This window comes from Bos indicus x Bos taurus, chromosome 27 (genome assembly GCF_003369695.1).
Source record: "Bos indicus x Bos taurus breed Angus x Brahman F1 hybrid chromosome 27, Bos_hybrid_MaternalHap_v2.0, whole genome shotgun sequence".
In the NCBI taxonomy this organism is placed as follows: Eukaryota; Metazoa; Chordata; class Mammalia; order Artiodactyla; family Bovidae; genus Bos; species Bos indicus x Bos taurus.
The window spans coordinates 32510387-32525546 of record NC_040102.1 but is presented as its reverse complement, the minus strand read 5'-3'; the positions used below and the strand labels follow the sequence as shown (position 1 = coordinate 32525546).

General features: G+C 48.8%; 1 long non-coding RNA gene and 1 pseudogene across 1 annotated transcript; one reads left to right on the top strand and one right to left on the bottom strand.

Moving 5' to 3' along the window:
• The first annotated feature begins 4531 nt into the window (after positions 1–4531).
• On the top strand, positions 4532–6513 carry LOC113885051. The gene is made up of 2 exons (XR_003509117.1): positions 4532–4573; positions 6337–6513. It is a non-coding gene; the product is annotated as an uncharacterized LOC113885051 (long non-coding RNA).
• A 1058-nt stretch (positions 6514–7571) lies between these two features.
• On the bottom strand, positions 7572–14489 carry LOC113884946 (annotated as a pseudogene).
• Positions 14490–15160: the final 671 nt, after the last annotated feature.

The following is a 15160-nucleotide window of genomic DNA, read 5'->3' as shown; positions in this document are numbered from 1 at the left end:
CTGGGTGAGTTTGTGTTGAGAGGTTTCATTGTATGTTAAGTCCACAAGTGGGCTGCCTGGATCCTCGTGCCCACCTCGTAAGTGAGGGTCTCCTGTCGACCCTGTCACTGCAACCGCACCTCCAACACACACAGGTGGACACAGGCTTGGCCAGTTTCCTGATTGATCCTATCAGAACTTAAAAGCGTTTCCTCTCCAAGTTCAGTGATAGAACTGGGCCCCACATACTTAATGGAAGTTTTGTTAATAGTTCACATGTAACAAATGTTTCCTTAACAGTTAAGTGAATGAATAAGAGAAATGGAAATGCTGGGGTTTATCAGCCGGAGGAATGGGACTTAGCTTGCAGATAAGAGAGTTAAATTAGTTATCATTTAAGAATTTCCTGACTAAACTTTGGAATGATCTATGAACGGAAGCGGTGGGGTTTCTTTCTCAGGAGACTTTTACCAGGTCTGGGTTATTTACTTACGGCCCTGCCTACAACCGTAACTAAATGATGACCTAATATTGCTGAGAAGGGCATGGAAACCCACTCCGGTATCTTGTCTGGAGAATCCCACGGACAAGGGAGCCTGGTGGGCTACATCCACGGGGTTGCAAAGAGTCAGTCATGACTGAGAGGGACATAATATTTCCAAAAACTCCTTAAGAGGCCTGTGATTTTTATGACTCTATACCCAACATAACCACAGGTAGGTCTGTGTTTAAAAATCCATTAAAAAAAAAAAAAAAACTTGCAGTATCGAGGAGTGGCAAAGTGCAGATACTCCATGGTGAAACTGTGTGTATTTAAATCCTGCGCCCCCTCCTCTCCCCGGCCTCCTATTAGCTTTGGGACCTTGGGAAAATGACTTCATCTGTGCCTCAGTTTCTTCATCTGTAAAATGGGGGTTAGCTTTACAGGACTATTGTGAGGATTAAATGACAAACCGAGAAAAGCATGTACAACCACCCTTGCCCCATTTTAAGTGTCCAATAAGCATTAGCTCTTGCTGGTTTAAATAAGAATTTTCCTTAATGCATTCTTGTCTGTGAATTCAGATTATTATTATAATTAAAACATTTTTAATTTGCCTGCATTGGGTCTTAGTTGCAGCCGCATGTGGGACCTTCATTTCAGCTGGCAGCTCAGTAGTTTCGGAGTGAGGGCTCAGTTGTCCCGAGGCACATGGGATCTTACTTCCCTCACCAGGGATTGAACTAGCATCCCCTGCATTGGAAGCGTGGATTCTAAACCACTGGACCACCAGAGAAGTCCTGGATTCAGATTATTAATATGACGGAAAGTGAGAGAAGGATGAGCTCTAAGGTCTATGGTTTTGAATTGTAACTAGATGAAGGCTTAACAGAGGAAGTGATAAGGGATTCCAAACTGATACCTCCATAAATGTTTACAATACAGTTTTCATGAAGCATGACTGAATGTTTTCCACATACCAGGCCCTGTGCCTTTCCTATTTTATAGTCTTCAGCTTAGCCCTTTGAGTTCAACTCTATTTTAGAGAAGGATGTTGAAGCTTGGAGAAGTTAAAGGAGTGTCCAAATCACAAAGCTTTTAAGTTGCCAAGGCCAGATTCAAATGAAGTGAAAGTGTTAGTCACTCAGTCGTGTCTGATTCTTGGCGACCCCATGGACTATAGCCCTCCAGGCTCCTCTGTCCATGGAATTCTCTTGGCAAGAATACTGGAGTCGGTTGCCATTCCCTTCAGTTGCCATTCAGGAGATCTTCCTGATCCAGGGATCCAACCTGGGTCTACTTCATTGCAGGTGGATTCTTTACCTTCAGAGCCACCAGTGAAGCCCATAAATTCAAACGACCCCAAGTCTATTTCTTCATTAGAGCAGATGAATTAGAAAATAATGATGCAACTTAAAACACATACATACACACTTACCACGTTTATTTCAGATGTAACTTTGCAGGAATGTAGATCAGTGGTCAAATATTGTGGAACTTTAAGTTGGGCTGGTTCATTTTGGAAGTTGAAGCAGGATTTTGAAAAAACATGCTCACCTCAACTATCCACATCCCCCAATCTCTGGATAGCTGTTTAGTCCTCCAACAAGTTAATTGTTGATGAAGGTGCCACTCCAACAATGGAAGAGACGCCTTCTTTCCATATTAGAACCCTTTTCATCAATAACTGGGTTAGCCCTGGAGCAACCAGGCAGCTCTTAAAATCTTTGGCTTCAGTTCATCTATATCACAAGAGTGGAACTTGCTGGAAAAAGTTTTTTTTTTTTAAATTTTGATTTTTCTTCTTTAGCTAATGCTCTAAACAGAGAATAGAGGTCATCTTTTAGGACATTTGATCCCAGTAAGATTTTGGTTGGGGAAAAGGAGTGAAGAACTGCAACCTTAGTTATTAAGAGGGCTACTCAGAACTTTTCCAGCTGGCAAACCTAGGGCTGGTGTCTTGGGACAACAAAAGGATATTTGCTTGGGGCTAATGACATTTCTTCAAGGGAGTTCTGTAAAAGGATCAAAGAGAAATCACGAAAACAAAATTGAGTTGGAAGTCCCCTAGAGATCATTTTGTGACTGTGTTTTTACAGCGTTATTGAGGTATAATTGACATACAATAAAATGCACATAAAACATGTAGTTTGATGTTCTGACATCCATACATACTTGCAAAACCATGACGACAGTTAAGATAATGAACGCATGCATCACACCCTCAGTTTCCTCATGCCCTGTGCAATCTTTCTCTCCCAGCCCTCTCCATGACCCCTGATTCCCAAGCCAACTCATCTCCTTGTTATTCTAGCTTAGTTTGTAGAATTATGTATGTATGGAATCGTGCTGTATGTACTCCTTTTGGAGGGAGGGGGATGTCTAGCTTTTTTTTTTAAACCCAGAATAATTACTTGGAGAGTCATCTAGGTTGTTAACTAGATCAAGAGGTCATTCCCTTTTCATTGCTGTATAATATTCCACAGCACAGTTGTACAGCAGTTTGTTTTAGCCACTCAGCTGTTGATGGACATATATACTGTTGCCTGTGATTTTAATCCAGCCTTTTAATTTCACTCCTGGAAAAACAAAGGGCAAAGGGGAGGATGTCTTCAGAGAGGCGGCTTGATCAATGTCCACAGTGCTTTGGGAGTGATGGAATGCTGAGAAAGGAGTCAGCCACCTGGGAAACTATGCTGGAGGCCTGATGGCCTGAAGTGTGGCTTGGCTTGGTTTGCCTGGGGTGCGCCTTCATTTGAATCTTTGAATCCATAATAATATTAGGAATTTTTAAAAAGACTGTATAGCATTTGTTCTGCATATATTTATCCATGTGTTCAGTCACTAAGTTGTGTCTGACTCTTTTGAGACCCACGGACCGTAGCCGACCAGGCTTCTCTGTCCATGGGATTTCCCAGGCAAGAATACTGGAGTGGGGTGCCATTTCCTTCTCTAGGGGATCTTCCCCACCCAGGAATCGAACCCGTGTCTCTTGCATTGGCATGCGGATTCTTTACCACTGAGCCACCAGGGAAGCCCACAGAACTACTGGTGTATATGCTTGGAATGTAGATCTCAGCTCATCTTACTGAAATGAATTCCAAAGAGGGAGATCACTTGTTCTTCAGAAGATGAGACATGGGGAGAGGCTGGGCTGTAAATCTTGGAGGGGAGGACTTTAATGCCACTTAGAAGTCAGGCCTGAAACACCCATGATGTTTGTCAGTTCACATTTTAGTGTTCTTGAGTAAGTGCGCAGGGTGTGGGGGATGAAATATGGCAGGTATTTGATTTAAAAAGCCTGCCCAGATTTAATGTCCTGATAAAATGTATTAAATCTTTTAAGGTTTTAATGAATCTAGTATGTGTTTCATAAATCAGGAACTCTGCTAAGCCGTCTCCTGGTTTAATAAGAGTAAACTCGGAAATTGCTCTGAGCAGAAGCAAAATACATTTATATCACATTGAAAAGTAATAGATTTTTAAGCTGAGGGGGTCTTTCTGGGCCTTTTAAGCTGTTTGCTTATTACATTGCTCCAACTCCTTCAAATATTAAACCCCAGGCAAACACGTGCTTAACCGTATCAAGATGTGAACCAGCACAAAGGTAAAGATTATTTGAAGGAGAGCAGAAAACAAAGCCAGTATTTCCTGATCTGGGGACCTCAGACCAAGCTGCTTTCTGCACCGAAACAGGCTTTGTGTATCTAGGCTTATGGTGGTTGGCTAAAAATCATTAGTAACTGTTATTAAACTTCCTAAGTTCTCTAACTCCTCCATCCTCACCCCAACACATTTGCTGGACTCACCCAGCACATTTGTTGGACTCAAGTGCTAAGTATGTAACACCCTTCTTGGGTTTTACAGCTGTCCAGGGAATGCCTTGTGAAGGTCGCTGGTCAGACTGTCTGTATAGCAGGCGTATAGAAGCCTCTTTTTGTCTCCAACCTAAGGGCCCTGTGGTGCTGCACTTAGTCGCTCAGTCCTGTCCGACCGTTTGCGACCCTGTGGACTGCAGCCTGCCAGGCTCCTCTGTCCGTGGGATTCTCCAGGCAAGAATACTGGAGTGGGTTGCCATGCCCTCCTCCAGGGGATCTCCCCGGCTCAGTAAAGGTTTGCTTTTGTTCCTTTCCCTTCCTTTCTTTCTTGAGTTCCCCCAGCACCCAGGGCTCCAGCTCCAGCAGGGGTGGGGAGAGGGCTCCTGGGGTGGAGTGGGGTGGGTGTAACAGCTGGGTCTCTCTGATCAGGCTGGGATGGGAACCCCCTGGTACCCATTTTGTGGCTGGGGCAGATTCTGGGTGAGATGGTGGTTCCAGGACACTTGCAGGGGGTAGGTGGGGGGGAGGTGGTGTTGGAAGAATGAAGTGGGGGTGGTGGGGCTGGAACATTCCAGAGCACAAAAGCTGGCAGGGCTTGTGAGCTCTGCAGGGGAGGGAGCCGGGCCCCATAAAGCTCAGTGTGGAGAAGCCTGTCCAACCTCATTAGCTGTCACGGGCAACAATACTGATCTGGCAATAAAGGCGATTCCAAACCTGTTGGTCATTAATCACCCGCCTGACAGTTGCGAATGGAAGTGGAAAAACCTCATCCCGCCCCCCCTCCATCCTCCTCCCACCCTGGCCCAGCTCTGGGGTTTCAGGTTACCTCTCGGTATATATGGGGTTCGCTGCTGGGGGCTGGTCCATCCCCCTCCACTTTTCCAGGGGCCGGGTTCCGCGTGGACAGGCCACAGGTCGGCCAGAGCAGATTCCTGCCCGGGGACCAGGAAGCGAGGAGGTGTAGGGAGGCGCCCCCCACCCCTCCCAGGTCGGCCCCCTGGGATCCAGGCTGGAACTTGGCCAGCAGGAGCGTGGGGTTGGGGAAAGCTTGTCATCAGCGCTCCAGCCTCGTCTTTCCACACCCCCTCGCTCTCCCTGGCACCCCCCCCCCCTTCTCTCCCTCCTGCAGCCACCAGGTGCCAACATTATTTCCCCTTCTCTTCCTTTTCTAGTCTTCCCACCCCTTACCCTCCGATCCACCCCTCCCCCCGCCCCAGGCAGATCTCCGCTCGGGAAAAGCTTTCATCTCAATCCTTTACGCCCTGCTCTAAATGTTAGCCCCGTGTCCTTTCCCAGAGTCACATGTATGGTCAAGCCTCGTCCTGAACCGTGGCATTTGGCGACAGGCGACTTGGTTGACAGTGATGGTTTGTGCGTGGGAGGACCGGGCGGGTCTGTCCCGGCGCCCCCTGAAGGCAGCTTGCGGGAATTGCAGCTGAGTCGCCTGGTCGGCGGAGTGGACCGGGAGTGACCAGTTGGGTGGGATAGGTGACGGGCCAGGCCAGGTGAGGACTCGCCAGCTCTGCAAAGTTCCTGGCCTGCTCCTCAATACGCTTGAGCCACGTGACATTTTAGAGCCAGGCGGTGCAACTTTGACTCCATTTCAAAGGACCTAGAGGAAGAGGAGGGCTTCCCTGGTAGCTCAGTGGTAATGAATTCCCCCTGCCAAGCAGGAGACGCAGGTTCGATCCCTTGGTGGGGAAGATCCTCTGGAGCAGGAAATGGCCACCCACGCTGATATTCTTGCTTGGGAAGTCCCATGGGCAGAGGAGCCTGGTGGGCTGTAGTCCAGGGGGTGGCAAAGAGTCCCTGCCCCGCCCCTGCCCCGCGCCCGCCCCCCAGTGACTTGGCAATGGAACAACAACAGGAGAAGGGTGTGAAGAATTAGCTAGGACTTTCTGAAATGATAGCTTGACTTTTTGAATACTTCTTTTGGCTGTTAGGATGGGCAGGCAGGAGAGAGAGGAAACTGAATGCTAAAACCCAGGATGGGGAGAAATTATAACATAAGATTGCAAGTGATCTGAATTGATCCTCTAGTTTCCTCATACTTTTCAGACTCCCATGGGCAAAGATTGACCTGGCCTGGCCCACAGTTAGCTGGTACCGTCTGTGCTGCCCACAGCAGAGAATAGCAGCGTCTGTCCCCAGCTGATCCATCCAGACTACTGTGACAGAGATGAATTCCCATGGCCTACTACCAAATGGAACAAAGTGGAAAAGATCAGTTTTTAAGGTCTGTTTCATAATTTTCTTTACATTCCTCTTTCTTTTATTTCCTTCTTTTTTTCCCCCTAATAATATGGTTGTTTTTAATTCTACCTAAACTCCATTACTTTGGCCACCTCATGTGAAGAGTTGACTCATTGGAAAAGACTCTGCTGCTGGGAGGGATTGGGGGCAGGAGGAGAAGGGGACGACAGAGGATGAGATGGCTGGATGGCATCACTGACTTGATGGACGTGGGTTTGAGTGAACTCCGGGAGATGGTGATGGACAGGGAGGCCTGGCGTGCTGCGATTCATGGGGTCACAAATAGTCGGACATGACTGAGCGACTGAACTGAACTGAACATATTAGAATCACTGGGGAGCCTTTAAAAAGTAGTGATGCCTAAGCCACATTGCCTGATACTTTTTTCCCCCTAAACAAGTGACATTAAACTTTTTTTGCCTGTTTGTTTTTGGCTGCACTGCGTCCTCTTTGTTGCCGCTTGCAGGCTTTCTCTGGTTGTGACAGGTGGGGCTGCTCTTCGCTGTGGTGTGAGGGCTTCTCATTGCGGTGGCTTCTCTTGCTGTAGAGCAGAGGCTCTCAGTGCTGAGACTTCAGTAGCTGTGGCATGTGGGCTCAGTCATTGCTGTGCACACGGGCTTAGTTGCCCCGCGGCATGTGGGTTCTTCCCAGACCAGGGATCAAACCCGTGTCCCCTGCATTGGCAGGTGGATTCTTAACCACTGCACCACCAGGGAAGTCCTCTCTGATATTCTTATTGATAACATTGGTCTGGGATGGGGTGCCCCCATGGAAATACCTTCAGGTGATTAAAATCTCCAGTTGGGCTGAGAACTGTGGGTGTAACAGCTTTACACTCATCATGTCAATTCCCACCGTGAGGTCTTTGCTTTTGAGTTTCCTCTGCCTGGAACACCCTCCTCTTTTCTGTCTGCCTGCTGACCAGCCAGCTGTGCCACTCAAGTCAGCTGCTTCTACTGTGAAGCACAGTCTTATTCGAGAGAGGAAAGCAGCAAAAGATGTGGTCCTAAGCTGGGGAAATAATACACGTCAGTCGCACATAATGTTTCTATGTGAAGATAAATGGTCTAATACAAGAAGTAGGTGCAGTCAGAGCTCAGAGGAGGGAGAAGTCAGGGAGGGCTGGAGCAGCCACAGAAATTTGTGTAGAGGAAGGGGCTGAACTGAGCGCCCGTGGGTGTTGGGGTTTGGGGAAGGAGGCAAGCAGGATAGAGGACTTCAGGCAAAGGGATGACATGAGCGAATGAGTAGAGGCTGAAATGATCTGGGCACGTGCTGGGGACAAGGAGAAGATTTGCTTGACTAGATAGAAAGTTCAGCCCTTCCCCCTCCTTCAGCCTTGCAATCATCCCCACCAGGCTTCCTGGAGCGTCACAGTGGATTCCACTTCATCGGGAGTTGTTTTGTACTGTCTGGTCATTTTCTCTTTCTTCCTTTACTGTCTTTCAGGCTTTTATTTAAGGGCACTGATCCACGATGGATTTTAGATCGTGTTGGACGCAGCCACGTCCATAGACAGCCCATACTTGTCAAAAGCAGGGATCTACTCCCCCAGTATATCTCTTCCAACTTTGTCGTCTTCAACTGCACACTGTATTTGAAGTTTTTTAAATTCCATACCCCACCAGAACTAGTTTCGAAGAGCCTCAGACCAGGCCATCTGCGTGCATGCTTCTGACGCACTCCTCTAGTTTTGCCGTGTCCGTGTCATCACTCCGAGGTCTCACGTCTAGTAAGAGGGAAGGCTTGGCAACAAGGGATCTTGGCTTTCTTTGACTCGTGTTATGCAAGGCATTCTTCTCTTAGCCTCCTGGCTTCTTCGCTTTCCCCTTCTTCATCAGACCCAAAGAGATCACTGTCATCACCATCTTTACTATCTGTAGCTCTGCTGTCTGTGGTGTCTTCCGCACTAGCAGGGCCATACTTGCCCAAAGCTTTCTTCACTCCTGGCAGGCTGACCTTTTCCTTTTCGTAAGATTTGATGTGATTGTGACCTACCACCATAGGTCACGGCACAAGGTGACAGGTGATGGGCCCAAGACGGCTTCAGATACTGCCGCATTGGCTTGTGATGGTATATGTCTCTTGATGTAGATTTTGTCTGCCGTGTAAGTCATTGAGCACCTGGAGGCCGATGGGGGGTCTCAGGTTTCCACAACCCAAGGTGTGGGCTGACGGGGGCCTGGGCAGCAGCAGAGGAAGAGAGGAGCTCGGTGCCAAGTGCTAAGAAGAAAAAGGACGTTTTGTCAGTTTCATGTGTGTGTCTCTAGCCCCCTCCAACAGATCTGTGAGCAACAGGAAACTGGACCATATTTAAGTTGGGACTTCAGTTCAGTTCAACATATTACATATTAAGTGCCAGTTCTAGGCTTTTGGGATTCAACTAATCCCAAACAGAAGATCTACCTCTTTTGAGCCGAGATTCTAGGCAGGGGTGATACAGATAACAATAAACACTATAAATAATATATATAGGTAAATTACATAGTCTCGTGAAAAGTATAAGTACCAGGGAACAAAGGAAAAGAACAGGGTAAGAGGAATCAGGAGCGAGCAGGTGAATGTGTGCATGTGTGTGTTTGTGTGTCAAGTTATTAAATGAAAGGTGTTAAGTGCAAGGTCTGACAAAGCCTCATTGAGAAGGTAACTACTGACCAAAGACTTGAAGGAAATGAGGGGCGTGTCCAAGTGGATCTCAGGGAGAAAAAGAGCCCTAGACAGCAAAAAGATTTCTGTGTTGCAGCAGGCCTGGCCTCTTGAGGAGAAGCACAGAGGCCATATGGATGAGGCCCAGCGTTGGAGGAGGCAGTGATGGGAGAGGAGGCCAGAGAGACAATAGAGATCTGGACCATGTTGGGTCTCAGAAGCCACCCTGTGGGCTTTGGCCCTTGTGGGTTTCAGGCAGATGAGTGACATGATCTGAGTGGTGTTTTTAAAAGCCGTCTTGGGCTGCTGGATTGAAATAGACAATGGGGGTTGGGAATAGAGCGTCGGCAAAGGTATAAGCCAGGAAGTCCATCATGAGATCAGTGTTTCCAGGCTTGGCTGAGCCCACGCAAGTGAGTGAAAGAGGACCTTCAAAGCATTCACATGGGAAGGCTGTGCATTATCGTATGTGTGAAGAAGAGCATCATTAGAAGATGCCCACTATTTCGACTGGGCTTCCAGGGTAGCTCAAACGGTAAAGAATCCGCCTGCAGTGCAGGAGACCTGGGTTCGATCCCTGGGTTGGGAAAATCCCCTGGAGAAGGGCATGGGAACCCACTCCAGTATTCTTGCCTGGAGAATCCTGTGGACGGAAGAGCCTGGTGGGCTCCAATCCACAGGATCATAAAGAGTTGGACACAGCTGAGAGACTCTCACAACAACGTTATTTATATTCTTGACCAAACTGAATAAGCCTGACCATCCAGCTTGGCTTTAAGAGACAGTTCTCTCCCTTGGAATTGCCTGGCAGTCCAGTGTTAAGACTGAGCTTCCCCTGCAGGGGGCACAGGTTCGATTCCTGGTTGGGAACTAAGATCCCACATGCTGCACAGCGCAGCGCCTCTATCCACAAAACAGACATTTGTCTCCCCTAATCAACACACACAACTTTGTTATTGCCCGTAAGGTATGTGATGGGCTTTAAAGATGATTTTAAAAGAGGTTCATGGCATTTCAAGCAAGGTAAGAGAATAGAATAAAATGTATGTCATTCCAAAGTATCCATTTTGAGTGGGACAGTATTTTGATGTCTAAGCCCTGTTAAAACTGTTTTAAAAAAATTCTGTTACAGTATTTCTTCCTCTGCACTCCCCCCTTTTACTGAGCAGGGGCTTGGCACTCAGCGCGCAGTACACTCAGTGAGCACTTGGGGAATGGAATTAAGCCTTGGGCATGCTGGTATGTGCTCATTTGCAAGGCAGTATTAAAAATTCCATTTGAATTTCCAAATCCAGCTAGTTTCAACGGGGCAACGTCTTTTTTTTTTCCCCCTTAAAGAGAAGTGAGACCTGCATATTTAAAAGAAGTTCTTTACCTCCACCCCGCCTTCCCTGCCCTCCCCTCCCACCCACCAACGAGAAGCCAAGGTGACCATTTTCTGTTCAGTTTCTTACAAGTCCATTTAAATGAACATGCAGCCAGGGGGGTAATCAGTCTGTCATCCAGTCAGCAACATTGTTGAGTGGTTTCTCTGAGTATTAGTCACCAAGAAAGGATACCAAAGAAATAGAAACCGTCAACTTTGTCCTTGTGTTGCTCCCAATCTGCCAAGGAAACCAGGAACCATGCACGCAATAAGGACATTTACAAAGACACGCTGGTGGGCGATTCCAGGAAGGAGACTCCTTATTGCCAAATGTGCGTGTATCATTGTAAATCCCTCAATAACACGGTGTTCGTTATCCCCGTAATGATCCTCTGAAACAAGATCACGGTGTCCCAGCTGGAAAGAACCCTGCTAAGAACCCATCTCACCCAGACCTCTCCCTCTGGGAGCGGGAAACCCGAGGCCCAGGGATGTGGAATGAGTCACCCTTGGTCACCCAGGCAGCAGGAGGGGCTGGAACCAGGTCTCTGGACTCTCAGCCTTTCCTAAAGTTCAGAATGAGAGGAAGCTTGATGAAGCTGGGAGAAAAGCTTGATTTGGCAGAAGGAGAAAGAACAGGCAGCTAGGGAGAAAAGTGCATAACGGTTTGTCATTTCACAGAGGAGGGGTCCAGGCGGGGAAGATGTACTGGTTCATCTGAGGGATGTGGAAGGGGAAGGGGTTCACAGCAGGGGGACCCCTCGGTTCAGAGTCACAAGAACATTAGCTCTTGATTATTATTTGCTGAGGCTGACCCTTCCACAGCTGAGGAGGTGGTTGGAGAGGTCAGGAGTGCCAGACGGAACGAAGGCCAGCCAGGCGGTAATGACACGGCACAGGCCTCAGTGATACATGGGATTTTTCAGCTGGGGTGTTTCGGTCCCAACCACTGAGCTGGAACAAAGACCCCAGACCAGGGACACCCAAGGGAGAGATTCACCTACTCCTGTGACCCACACACTTCAGCTCACAGCGGGGATCAGATGGGGGTGAGCCTTGCAAAGCCATCCAGCTGGGACCTTCCCATTGTAGCATAGCCTGAAAACCGAGTCTGTCTGGCTGTCCATTTCAGGTCCCTGCTTCAAATGGAAAAAAAGCAGCAGGACTTATGCTGGTGATTCTCTGCAGTGTTCTGGCCGTGGTTCACTGGGCCGCGGCGGGTGAGACGAGGGTGAGGTGGGAATCTGGGTTTTTTACGATGAGTAGCCCTGTGAACAGCCCTGCCAGGGGAGTTGTTGCTGCTGCCCTGAAAATAGTTTAATCAATACTGTCTTTCTAGATTCCATATGTATACATTAATATACAATTAATGTATTAATTAATACTTATTAGTTAATAAATAATGTTTAATTAATATACAAAAAATCTTTATTATCCTCTTTCCGACTTACTTCACTCTAATACGCTCTAGGTTCATCCACCTCATTAGAACTGACCCAAATGCATTCCTTTTTATGGCTGAGTAATATTCCATTGCATACACGTACCACAGCTTCTTTATCCATTCATCGGTCATGATGGACATCTAGGCTGCTTCTGTGTCCTTGTTATTGTAAACAGTGCTACAAGGAACACTGGGATACATGTGTCTTCTGCAATCCCACTACTAGGCACATACTCTATGTTTGGGTTTTCTGGCCCCGAGGCACATGGGATCGTAGCTTCCCGACCAGGAATCGAACCTGCAGTCCCTGAGTGGAAGGTGGAATCTTAACCACTGGACCACCAGGGCAGTCCCAGGGCCCACATTCTGAGGAGCAAGCCTTTCAAAGGGAATCCATGTGAGTCCAACTTTTTAAAACCCTCTCCTGGAGAACGGGCTTCCCAGCTCTTTCTACCTGAGGGCTGCCATCTTTCAGAGTACGAGTACTTTGCATATTCTCCGCCTTTTCTAGACATTTCCAGCCCTTCCTCTGAACCGACCTCTCCTCTGAAGGCTGGTGGCCCTGAGCATCTGCGCTGCTCCTTTGGCTTCAGCATCCGTGGGCCACAGTTGTCCTATACTTGTTATTTCCCCAACTCGACTGCAGCTACCTGGGTCTCCCCCTCCCTTCCTCTGTCTCGGTGGAGCCAGGATTCCATGAGTAACGAAGCCCTGACTTGATCTGCCCTCTTGGAGCCTGGAACTTCTCTCCTGTGCCCTTTGTCACCTTGCTCAGTGGCCCCAAGAATCCTTGGTGGGCGCCATCTCTCTGTCCCTGTTGCCCAGGACTCTGTTTCTAGAACAATTGGATGGAGTGTGTTCCTCTCCTAAGAGAGGGCTGAGTTCCGGAATGGGGGTAAGAGCTCCCTCTTGGCAGAGCTGGGCCGGCCCAGCCAGGCGGCCAAGGGACCATTGATCTGAGTCCAGTGAAAAAGTGGCTTCTCAGGAGCCCTGGATCCAGGCCCACTTCCAGACAGCTTCTTCTTTCAACGCGTTTTCCTGTGTTTTAACTGCACAAACACGCCCGTTCCCAGCTGTCCCTGAGAGACGGTGATGGTGGTGGCGGTGACCACAGCAGGGGTCAGGAGGGGCCGGTGGGGAAGTCGGGCTGGGGGCGCCTTGCTGTATTCGAGACCTTTCCGTGGTCAGGGCTGAGGTGATGTTGTGGGTCTGCAGATACAGTCGTTTGGACTCTGACTCCTGCGACAACTTGGTGACGCCTAGGAAAACATACGTGAGTGTAGGGCGAATTCACAATAGACGTCTCACCTCTTTCTTCTGCCTTTTATACCTCCCTCTCATTTTCATACACACGCACACACACATACACACACACACTCACTCACAAGCACTTAACCAATTAAGTCCGTCGGGCGCTATTTGCGGATGATGGTGTGGAATTGTGCCTGAGTCGTGTCCGGCATCATTAAATGTCAGCATTAACAATACGGCACTTGGCAATCAAGGCTGCTCTGTGGCTGTTAGTCATTAATCACCATCTGACAGTCCTGAATTGGAAACGAGGAGTCTGTTCACATGTGCTCCGTGGACCCAGTTACCCTCTCAGTAATCAGTCTCGGAAAACTTTTCTTTGACTCTCTGCCTGTGAGGGCCCCTGTCCTGGCGAGGGGGCGGGGGTCCTTAGGCTGAGCCCCTCTTCTCCCCCTCTTCCCCCTCCCCTTCCCCTCCTTGTCCTCCTCCAGCTGCGGAAAGGAGCCCAGGTCCTAAAAAAACAGGGGAGAGAGGAGCATATTGTTTTTGGCCTACCCTTTCCCTCTTAGGCCTGTTTTACGTAGCCTTGTTTTTCTATTTTAGCCCCACGGCCAGGAAAATTCTTTTTCTCCCTGAAGAAATTCTGAAAGACAGCAGGGAGCTCAGTTCTGTTCCAAAAGCTGGTGGGGTCAGTTCGTCAAGTGCGTCCTCAGGTGTGAACCCGTGTCTGGTAGATGGGTGGGGGGAACCTGACGAATTTGGGGGATCACTTTCAGCCACATGGGTCTGAATTTCCACGGGTCTTCTGGGTCCCTTTGCAGAATTGAGACCGAGGACTGTTTCTCCTTGGGGTCTAATCTCAACACCTCTCTACAGCCTTACCCATTCGTTTGTTCCAGAAATATCCACTGAGTGCCTGGGATGAGCCAGGTATGGGCTGGACCCTGGGGTAGCAGCGCTGAACACGGACCCGGGTCCCTCCCTTGGGGTGGCGGCTGTGAGTGGGTGAGATGGGGCTCAGAGACAGAGTCTGTGTGGCCCCAGGCTTGCTCTCTGTTGGGGAGTCTCTTCCTCTGCATTCTTGGTGCGTGTGCTGTGAGCCTGCTGGCTCCTCCTCGGACACAAGCATCTGGGAAAATGGTCAGGTTCCAGAGCTTTCCCAGCTGACGTCTCGTTCCCAGCAGCCCCCCGCTCTCTGCCTACCCAGGTGGGGCTGCTCCCCAACAGGTGAGCACTGATGTCTTCAGACATGTCGCCTTCTCCCTGGACCCCTTTCACAAACACATCTAATGATATCTTTTCAGGATTTTGTTCCTTAACTCCAAGGAATGAGTTGAGTGGGGGCTATTTCAGCCACTGTGGCGAGGTGGTAGAAGAAGCAGGTCAACGACGGCCTCGTCCCCATGTGGGTCTCCTCTGCCTGCCTTGAGGGTTTGCCACTCCAACCAGGATTCCCCAGGGTGACCGCCTTGTCCCCAGGACCACCTCTGTGCTGACGAGAAGGAAAAACTTCAGGTATCAGTGCAGGGTGTGCTTTCTTGCTCTCTTCCCTGGTGGCTCTGTCTGTGGTCCGTCCTCTGAGTTTCACCCCTGGGTCTCCTCTCTCAGCCAACTAAGGACTTCAGTTCATAGATACTTACCAATACCTACACCCTTTCGCTGTTTTCCAATTAAATAGAATTCAGCAAACTTTCACTGACTGTCCACCACATACCTGGAGCTGTCCCAAGCACGCAGGGAACACAAGATGAATAAAAGATCCTTCTTGCCTTTAAGGAATTTATGGGCTGGCAGAGGGCTTTCCAGGTGGTGCTAGTGGTAAAGAACCACCTGCCAATTCAGGAGACCTAAGACACGCAGGTTGGATCTCTGGGTCAGGAAGATCCGCTGGAGGAGGGCATGGCAACCCACTACAGTATTCT